Source organism: Dipodomys ordii, unplaced genomic scaffold, assembly GCF_000151885.1.
Source record: "Dipodomys ordii isolate 6190 unplaced genomic scaffold, Dord_2.0 Scaffold17, whole genome shotgun sequence".
NCBI classification, from domain to species: domain Eukaryota; kingdom Metazoa; phylum Chordata; class Mammalia; order Rodentia; family Heteromyidae; genus Dipodomys; species Dipodomys ordii.
The window spans coordinates 8,906,655-8,914,392 of record NW_012267233.1 but is presented as its reverse complement, the minus strand read 5'-3'; positions in this window follow the sequence as shown (position 1 = coordinate 8,914,392).

Below are 7,738 nucleotides of genomic sequence, written 5' to 3'. Positions count from 1 at the left end.
GCTGTGGCTCAAGTGGTAGAGCGCTAGCCTTGAGCTGAAGAGCTGAGGGACAGCGCCCAGGCCCAGAGTTCAGGCCCCACGACTGGACCCAAAAAAAAAAAAAAAAGGCCAGCCCAGGCTGAAATAAGAAAGAAAAGGAGGAAAGAAGGTAGAGAGAAAGTTAGAGGGAGGGGGAGGGAAGAAAGGAAAAAACTCAGAATATATAGAGAATATATAAAGAATATATATTATATAGAGAGATAATACAGTATTTCTCTGTAGTATATTATCTATCTATCTATCTATCTATCTATCTATCTATCTATCTATCTATCTATCTATCTATCTATCTATCTCCACAATAGAAACAACCCACTGAAAAGATGGGAAGAGGGTCTTAATAGCTATTTCTTCAAAGAAGATATACAAATAGTCCATAGGCAATAAAAAGTATCCAACCTCACTAGTCATTATGGAAATGAAAACCTTAAAATCTGTTAGGATGGCTGTTATAAAGAAGAAAGTGGAAAATAAAAAAAATATTGGCAAGAATGCGAGGAAATTGGAAGACTTGCTTCTTGTTGGTGGGATTGCATTCAGGCAGATGCTACTGAAGATTATGGCTGCTCCTCAGAAAGTCAAACAGAATTGTCACTTCAGCACTCCACTTCTATGTACAGAGCCAGAGGAACTGAAGCAGAGATTCAGCACTTGAACTGCAATGTTCACAATAGGCAGAAGGTCAAAATGACAAATGCCCATCAATGGATAAGTGGATTAGTAAAGTGTAGTATATATTTATATTTTAAAAAATTGGAGCTGAGAACAGGTGGCTCACACTTGTAATCCTAGCTATTCAGGAAGCTGAGATCTAAGGATCAAGGTTGGAAGCCAGTCTGGGCAGATGAAACTGAGAGACTCCTATCTCCAATTAACAGCAAAAAAACAGAAGTGGAGGTATGACTCAAGTGGTAGAATGCCAACTTTGAGCAGAAAAATCCAGGTGAGAACACAAGATCCTAAGTTCAAGACCAAGTATTGGTGTATATGCCTGTGTGTGTGTGCATGCATGTGTGCACACACACATACACATTATATTGGATGGTTCTACTCATATGAAGCAGCTAGAAAGGACAAATTCACAGATAAAGTAGAAGAGTATTTGCCAGTGCTCAGAGAAAGGGGTGGTAGTTCTTTAATGGGTACAGTTCTGTGTGGGGTGATTGGTGAGAATTGGCAATGCATAGTGGTCACACAGCAGTCTGATTGTACTTTGTAATTTAGCTTTCAAAATTATTTTAATATACAAAATAAAAATTGCACACATATACTATAAACCTTCTTATAACCTCATCTTGTATTGACACCTCTCCTTCAATATTTTGACACATGTACAATGTATACATATTAAATCAGGCTGAAGCTGGGTGCTATCCCTCATAACTCAAGCATCAAGAAATTGAGGCTAGGGGTCATGTGGGCCCAGTAATTTGAGACCAGCCTGAGTAACAGAGACCCTGTGTCAAAAAAAGGAAGGAAGGACCGTCAGGTTAACCATACCTATTTCTTTTTTTAAATTTTAATTTTATTGTCAAGGTGATATACAGAGGGGTTACAGTTACATAAGTAAGGTAGTAAATATATTTCTAGTCGAACTTGTTACCCCCTTCCTCATTTTCTCCTCTTTCTCTCCCTCCTTACCCCCAAAATTGTACAAATCATTTCAACATATTGCCTTGTGAATATCGTTGTTGCATTGGTTCCCCCCTTTATCTTTTTTTTTTTTTTTTGGTTCCAGTCATGGGGCCTGAACTCTTGGCCTGGGCGCTGTCCCTCAGCTCTTCAGCTCAAGGCTAGCGCTCTACCACTTGAGCTATAGCGCCACTTCCGGCTTTTGATGAGTAGTTTATTGGAGATAAAAGTTTCACAGACTTTCCTGCCAGGGCTGGCTTTGAGCTGTGATCCTCAACCTCCTGAGTAGCTAGGATTACTGGCATGAGCCACCAGCACCCAGCTTAGCCTTTGTTCTTGATGTGTGTGTGTGTGTGTGTGTGTGTGTGTGTGTGTGTGTGTGTGTGATGTAGGATTTGAACTCAGGTCCTAACCAAGCTTTTTTTTCTCTCTCAAGGCTAGCCATTAATCTCACCTCTACTTTTGGCTTTTTTTTTTCTTTTCTTTTTTGTATGATTAATTAGAGATAAGAGTCTCACAGACTTTCCTGCCTGGGCTGGCTTTGGACCATGATCTTCAGATCTCAGCCTCCTAGGCATATCGTGCATTATTATTATTTATAGTTGTGAACTTTAAAATGGTTAAGATGATGAACTTTGTTATGTACACTTTACCAGTAATTGCTTATGTGTGTGTGCATGCGCACACATGCATGTGCTAGTCCTGGGCTTGAACTCAGGACCTAGATGCTGTCCCTGAGCTTCTGGCTCAAGGCTAGCACTCTACCACTTGAGCCACAGCTTCATTTCCAGATTTTTTGGTAGTTAATTAGAGATAAGAATTTCACAGACTTTCCTGAGAGGGATGACTTTACTTCAGTCCTCAGATCTCAGCTTGCTGAGTAGCTATGATTCCAGGCATGAGCCATCGTGCCTAGCTCACCAACTCCTTTTTAAATCACAGACAAAGTCATGCACAAACTTATGTGTGCTTTAATTTTTCAGCAGTGTAGAAGCTTATTAACATTCAGTGGTGAAAACCATTCCTGTTATCCAATCTGGAACTGAAAACACCATTACTCTCCTCCCTGGAGTTTCCCAGAGTGACCCTGTCCACCCACAGTTGCTATGGCCACTACCTGTTGGATAACATGGCTAGCCTGCATTACTGATGATTGTGGCCTGCCTGACTAGGTCATTCACATTGTGAGTGAGACCCTTCTTGGGTTCCCTGGAATAAAGCCATCTCTCCTTCAAACACATAATCACTTAAAAAGAAAAGTCAGTAAGGATTTATCTGGCTACAGCTTTAACTTCAATCATTATTTAGTCAGGGACAGAGCCAATTATTGTGTTTCAGCTGCATCATGATTTAGACAGGGCCAAAGCCAAGTTTACAAAATTCTGGAAGGCAAGCTTTACCTCAAGGTACCTTAGCAATTGTTTGCAAGAGGCTGGTCTTGAGGATTTAATTCAGAGCAAACCACTCATCTGTTTGTAACCCAGGTTTTCTTCTGTCTACTGGAAAAAGTAAAGATACATAGGCAGCATTCTTGCTTTCAGGAGGCTGAGAGTCTAGTGAAAATGTAAATATAATGTTGAAAGCACCCTGAGTGCCTGAGGTCAGTGTTGGAGGCCAAGTATACAGGCCATGCTAGGTCACAGAAATGAGGTAGCATCTGAGCCCAACCTTGAAGGAAGAATGGAGTTTTTCAGAGTAGCAAAACACAGGGAGGCTGGGTGCCAGTGGCTCATGCCTGTAATCCTAGCTACTCAGGAGGCTCAGGTCTGAGGATCATGGTTCAAAGACAGCCCAAGAAGGAAGGTCTATGAGACTCTTATCTCTAATAAACCACCAAAAAGCTAGAAGTAGAGCTGTGGCTCCTGTGGTAGAGTGCTAGCCTTGAGTGAAAAAGCTAAGCAGGGACAGTGCCCAGATCCTGAATGCAAGCCCCAGTACTGGCACAAAAATAAAAAGAAGAGAGGTCTACCTCAGGTTTAGTAGTGCATGCCAGTAATCCTAGCACTAGAAGGGCTAAAATAGGAGGATCGGGAGTTGTATGCTATCCTGGACTTCATGGCCGGACCTGTCTCAAAAACAAAGGCAAAAAGAAAAGAAAAGGACAGGAAAGGAAAGAAAGAAAAGGACAAGAAAGAAAAGGACAGGAAAGAAGAGAGGTTTATTTATCTCACAGTTGTAGATGTCCAAGGGCCTGGCGCCAGTTTCTGTGTGGCTATGGTGAGGGCTCCATAGCGACTGGCATCATGGTGGAAGTATGTAGGAGGAGGGATCACATGGGGTGACAGGAAGCTAGAGAGGAGGGAGCAGGCAGTCTTGTTGTTGTTGGTTGTTTTTTTTTTTATAGCAATTTACCTTCCTAAGAACACAGAATCCCATAAGAACTACCTTCATCCCTCCCTAAAACACATCCTCCACTGGTCTAACGAGTTCACTAGATTCCACCTCTTAAAGGTCGCAATATTTCTCTTCTTCACACTGTCCAATGTAGGGACCCTTGGAGGATAAACCACAGCACAATCCATGTTTGAGAACAATTAAGAAGTCAGGGAGCTCATTCCCACCCAGGGCCTCAATACTGGTCACCATTGTGCGTCCTCCACAATGCATCAGGACATAAGGCCTCCAGAAGACAGCCATCCAGTGGGGTGAGGCCCGGCCTCGGGAGGCTGACCAGGGGCTCCAGCGCCATCCACACCAGGGCCTACTGCAGTAACTGAGGCACATGTGTTGGTCCACACCAGGCAGTCCAGCTTTGACCTGAACTCGAAGAAAATGCAGATATCTCTGAGGCCTCAGGCTGAAGAACAAAAGAGGCCCTGCGTGTCATGTCACTGTTCCACAGCCAAGAAGGCCCATGCTCTTAGTGACTCACTCTCCTGTGGCATCTAGTCATTTCCCCTGGGCCCACCATGGAGGCAGGTGGCTGGCACGCAGGAGCCAGCTGCACACTGCTTCTGACAGTCTGCCCTCCAGAGTAGAATTTCACCTTGACCTTGAGCCTTCTTACAGGCCCTGATATTCATTCCTGCTAAAAGCCTCAGCCAGTTCACCACTGTCTGCATACCCGGAGCACAGAAGAGACATGACATTAATTTTGAGATTAAAAAGAGAAACTCTAGAGCCAGAGGAGTGGCTCAAGTGGAAGAGCATCTGCTTAGCAAGTACAAGGCCCCAAGTTCAAACCACAGTATCACCAGAGAAAGAGAAGGGGCAAGGAGGGGGAGGGAGGAGGAGGGAAGGAGAAGTGAGGGGAGAAGAGGAGTTAGCAGATGAGGAAGCTAAGATAACCTTTAAGAATACATAGAAAGAATCCAGGCATGGTAGCACCTGCTTGAAATACCAGTACTCAGGAGGCTGAGGCAGGAGAACCAAGGGTTAAAGACTAGCCTGGGTTTTATAGTGAGATCTCGTCTTTAAAAACTAAAAATAAAAAAGAATACATAGAAAGTACAAGAACATTTAAAATTTGGCTATGTCAAACATTAAGAAATTTTCATAACTTGATTATTTTCATCAAAATTATGCTCCATTTGCCCCCAAGTGTCAGTTAGCTTAGAGGATGCCATCAAAATCAGGAAGCTTCGTAATAACCCATGTCCCAGGCATCTCCATCTGCCGTAGGATGCCTCTCTCCCCTCTCACCCCATAATACAATGTAGTGGGAGTCTCTCAAGGCACTGGAGACATGTTTTACAAAACCAATTTGATGTGTGTATTCATTCAGTCAAGTGTTTCTGGTGTGGCTCTTTGAGCTGTGCTGAATGCCACAGCAATGAGGAAATTGTTTGTTTCGAAGCAAGAGATGCCAATGCAATGACAGGCTTTTGGAAGGCCTGTGGCTGGTGGCTGTTAAGTCTGCATTTCCTGACATTCATAATGGCCCCTAAGCCACTGGACGTGAGCAGGGAATACTTAATAAGCAAGCCTTCTTCTTCATAGAGTAGTTAACAATGCCAAGTGTTTTAAAATACTTATCTCCACTAACCCTAACAATAACCTGATCAGATCAGTGGGATATCCTGCAACATAAGAACATCCTAACGTCATTCTCCTAAGACAAAAGCCTACTCCCCCTATTTAGAACCTGGGTCTTTCCTAATAAGTAGAAAGCACAGTTCAATTAGATTGTTTTCAGCAAATGTTCATGGAGCCTCTCAGTGTTGACCTGTTGGGACAATGGCTTTGCCAAGATGTGGAGCACTGCAGATAAACAAGATACAACTGCCAGCCGGGAGCTGGTGGCTCATGCCTGTAATCCTAGCTGCTGCGATCTGAGGATCATGCTTCAAAGCCAGCTCCAGCAGCAAAGTTGGTGAGACTCTGATCTCCAGCTAACTACCAGAAAACAGAAGTGGTGCTGTGGCTCTAAGTAGTAGAACTATAGGCTTGAGCAAAAGGAGCTCCATGCCCTGAGTTCAAGCCCCACAGCTGACATTTTAAAAAAAGGCACAATTTTCTTTCCTCAAGAAACTCTGCACCACTAGATAGCCCAAAGTTCTGGAAGTGATGCTTTCTGGGAAGCTGGGAGAGGGAAGGGGAGAGAAGGATTTGAGTGTTGTGGGGGAGGCGTACTGTGCCCTTTGATGTAAATGGTATTCTGCTTAGTTGGGAAATAAAGGGGAGATCTTTTAGGGAGAGGTTATACCATCTTTGGGGACAAGTGCAGGCTACACCATTTTTTCAGAGCATCATTCAGACAGGAAGGATGCATTTGATGAGAATAGATGGTAGAAGGCCTGTGTGCTACTGTGCCAGGGGACTTAGATTCATCCTGAATATCAGGGAGGTGGTGAGAAGTCTAATTGGATGTGAGTCCACAGACCTCAGGATCTTGTTGACTTAGCAGTTTCTTAACCATCATCTATAAACTACGGGTTAATAACCATTCTCACAGTTAAGTTTGGAGTATCAGTGAGCTAGTGGGATGTTTGTTTGCTTATTTGCTTGGCAATGCTGGGGACCCAATTTAGGGCCTGGCATATGCTATCTGCTAGATAAGCACTCTACCGCTAAGCTTCATCCCCAGCTGTTGGTACATTTGATTCAATCACTGAACCTACATTGACACATCAGAGGCACCCAAAATCCCATAGTGTGGGTTAGAGCTCACTCTTTGTGTGATACATTCCATGGGCTTAGACAAATGAACCCACAGAACTGAAAAAACCCCTAGGCTATCATGGGAAGTTTGAAAAGAGAATATTGCTATTAGATTTTCTGTGTGTGTGTGTGTGTGTGTGTGTGTGTGTGTGTGTACCAGTCTTGGGAAGTTTGAAAAGAGAATATTGCTATTAGATTTTCTGTGTGTATGTGTGTGTGTGTGTGTGTGTGTGTGTGTGTGTGTGTGTGTACCAGTCTTGGAGCCTGAACTCAGGGCCTGGGTGCTGTCCCTGAGCTTTGAAGCTCAGGGCTATAGTTCTACCACTTGAGCCACAGCACCATCTCTGGCTTTTTTTAGTAGCCTATTGGAGATAAGAGTCTCACAGACTTTTCTGCCTGGGCTGGATTGGAATTGTGATCCTCAGATCTCAGCCTCCTGAGCAGCTAGGATTACAGGTGTGAGCCAGTATTTGAGGGAAAAGAAATAATCTTTTCAGACCCACCTGGACTTTATAAGCCTCTGTAGAAATTTTTAGAAACAGCCCGGCGCTGGTGGCTCACGCCTGTAATCCTAGCTACTCAGGAGGCTGAGATCTGAGGATCGCGGTTCAAAGCCAGCCTGGGCAAGAGAGACTGTGAGACTCCTATCTCCAATAAACCACCAGAAAACCGGAAGTGGCGCTATAGCTCAAGTGGTAGAGCGCTCACCTTGAGCTGAAGAGCTGAGGGACAGCGCCCAGGCCCAGGGTTCAAGCCCCACGACCGACAAAAAAAAAAGAAATTTTTAGAAACATCACTGGTCCACCTTCTACTTTCCCCCTCAGACATTCAGATTTAATTAATTGGGAATAGGGCTAGGCATTAGAAGTTTTAGAATTTGGGCTGGGAAAGTGGCTCAGTGGAAGAGTGCTTGCCTTGCATGCATGAGGCCCTGGGTTCGATTCCTCAGCACCACATAAACAGAAAA